This window comes from Aegilops tauschii, chromosome 2, assembly GCF_002575655.3.
Source record: "Aegilops tauschii subsp. strangulata cultivar AL8/78 chromosome 2, Aet v6.0, whole genome shotgun sequence".
Lineage (NCBI taxonomy): Eukaryota > Viridiplantae > Streptophyta > Magnoliopsida > Poales > Poaceae > Aegilops > Aegilops tauschii.
The window spans coordinates 240,578,763-240,581,944 of NC_053036.3; positions in this window are offsets into that span (position 1 = coordinate 240,578,763).

The window sequence follows — 3,182 nt, forward strand, 5'->3', positions numbered from 1 at the left end:
AGCGCTACACCGACATGCATGGGGCCTCAGTCTAGAATGCGCGTACCATGGCAGAAGCTGACCGCCGTGCATATCCACACGAACGTCACCAGTGGTGGCGGCGCTGACCGCCATGCGCCTCCACAAGAACGTCGCCAGTGGTGGCGGCGCGAGTAGAGAACGGCAGTCTACAAGAGCGTACCGTGGGAGCAAGAGGATCGCCGTGCATCCCCTCGACGAACCACGGCGCCGACGTATCGGCGCGGCGGGGAGGGCGGCTTTGGTGGAGCAAATGGAGTGGAGGGGGACGGGGGGGGGGGGGGTTGGTGAATATTATTGGCTAGTTGACCGAAGGGTGGTTGAATTTGGGATTTGGGGGGAATTTGGGGGGGGGATTTTCGCGCGGTGGGCGGGGGGAGTTTGGAGCATGGTCGGTTTCTCCAAGTGTAGTCACACGTGTCAGTGAAGAGGCAAGCCGAAGCGCGTTCCGTTTGCGTGAGCCATGCGCAGGACCGACTGTGTGTGGGGTGCAATGCGACCACGACAGATGTGCTGTGAGTGTACCCCCTAAAAAAACTTGGTGCTTCATGTGATCCATCGATACTGCTACTAGATCCGGTAATCCCGACTAAAACAGCGCGGCCGGGTCTTTTCCTGCGTGATATGCTGGGAGGTTGGCTTAGTTGGTTTTTTAGGACGAGTAATGCTACACCTGTGTAATCCCAGTTACATAATTAACGTAATGTGAAACACGTGAGCTATTGGTTGTAGATTGGGGGAGGGAGGGGCCCACCACCATGAAAATCAGGGGGAGCGAGGAAATTTACGTTAACCCTTTCGTAGGTTCCCGTAGATGTAGCAAGATGTGAAATGTGTGAATGTGTAGTGGACGTACTATTGAAGTGCCTAAGATAAATTGTGTATGTAGACCCTATGTGTTTATTTACTTCGCATGTTAGCTTTGTCTCGGGTCAAACCTTCTAAGTTTACACACATAAAAATGAATTATCATTCCATATACTCCCTCTGTCCCAAAATTCTTGTCTTAGATTGCTCTAAATACGAATGTATCAAGTCACATTTTAGTATTAGATACATCCATATCTAGACGAATCTAAGACAAGAATTTTGGGACGGAGGTAGTATTTTCATACTCCTACAATATATCTTACTATTATTGTGAAAGTTCATATACACCGGACGAGATTAATGCAAACACGATAGATTTTCATTACATTTCGAACTTTTATAGGACAGAAAAATAAAAGAAACCCGACCCTAAACTTATTCTACGGCGGCGACCGACGTCCTCCATCTGCGATCTCCATGTACAGGGGCAGGGTTCAAGACCCGTGAAGTGAAGGTGCGGTCTCCGGCGAGGTAGAGTAGAACACGGGAGATGGACCGGCTAGTTGGCACACCATGCCCTGCCGCCTCCCATGCCCTACTCATCCTCGGAGGAGTCCTCGACCTTGGAAGTGCCGGTGGATGTGAGGTCGATGATGACGGATGTGGACGATATGTCGCTTCACCTGCCACATGCGCCACCGAACGTTGCATGCCGACAAGTAGGACGCGTGGTTCGCGGTGCTGCCGCTGTCGGCCGCCAGCGTGGCCACTGCTTGTGCGGTCGCGGTCGCGTCCGGCTACGCCGCTATTGCATCGCGAGCCTCGACTTGAGCGAGGGCGATGACCTAGAGCTTCCTCCCCGAAGACAAGCTCTCCCGCAGAGCATTCGCGCTCGCGGTCATGGCGGATGTGGTGCCAGGTAGCAGGACGATGCACTACGGTGTGGAGTTTAGCTGGGCGTTGCCGCTTTAAGTAGCGCATTTCGGTGAGGCCAAGCATCCTGGCGCGTCATTAAGTCATTGGAGTTGGTTCCTCGGGCACCGAGCCTCTTAATGACGGCATACAGACGGACGACATGAATGCGGGCAGCTGGCGCTGGCTGGGAACGCACCGCATGACGGCGCGAGGGACGAGGGTTTTTGGTGTGCCAGGGTAGTCAGCTGCGGTCGTGGAAATGTTGGAGATGCCCTTTGCTCACATGCGATCCCCACATGTCATTGAAAAAGCAAGACGACCCGGTATGGTCTCAGGTCCTGGGGATGCACTTGGCCGCGCTACAACACTCCGCGGCCGCGTCACGGCACGCGCGCACTTCAGCACCCCGTGCATCCTCGATGAGCCGAGTGTTGATATGCTGGTCATGCCACAGCACTAATGCCACCCTCGGCACACTAAAGCCACCGTTATCAGTGTACAAAAGAAGGGGCGCATCTTTGTACCCCTTTACCTGTGCACGGACAGTCGGAGCCGCGCCCACGGCCGCACCAAGCAGAACAGGGGAGGTGAACCGAGGTAAAACCAAAGCCCAACACAGCCAGAGCAACGCCAAGGCCAAGACCACAAAAGAGCAGAGAGACGAAGTAGGTTCCCCTGGCAAGACCCTTGCCGGGGTAGCCTCCGCGGCCCCGACAAGGCCCTTGTCGGGGCTGCTCGTCCAACACCAGCAGAGCGCACCACCCTTGAGCCCACGGTCTCCAACACCATCAACCACGTTGGGCCAGGGCTCGGAAGGCACCTCCATCGTGGCATGCAGATCTTTGTGAAGACAAGGAATATTCAAGATCAGATGAGGATTAAAAGACAACGATTCTCAGCAAGGTCCTTGCCGAGGGGAGCCACAAGGCCCCCGGCAAGATCCTTGCCGGGGACAACAGCACGCCACGGCGAGGCCCTTGCTGGGCCACCCGGCAAGGCCCTCGCCAAGGGTGTCAGCAGGGCCACCTCCAGGCCCGCACCAGCCAAGTCTCCACCGCCGTTCGCATGCAGCTGCTAGCCCAACCAGCTGGGCAGGCACCTGCGTGGCAACATGCAGCTCCCAGGCCAACTCAGCAAGAACCTGCGTGGTGGCATGCAGATCTTCGTGAAGACTTTGCCACCACGCCACCTCAGCTGCCTGCCTGCCTACATGGCGCCGCATGCATCGCTGACCAGGGCGCGTGTCGAAGCAAGGAAGAGCTGCGATGGACGGGACGGGCCTCGTTCCCGTCCCCAATAAAGCAAGGGGACACCTAAGCGATGCATTAAATGCGTCTTGTCCTATAATACGAGTGATAAGCTCGTAGCACTGTACGCCTTTCCACCTCCTGTGTGCCACTGTGGCAGCCCCTTTCGACTATAAAAGGAGGCCCATGGCG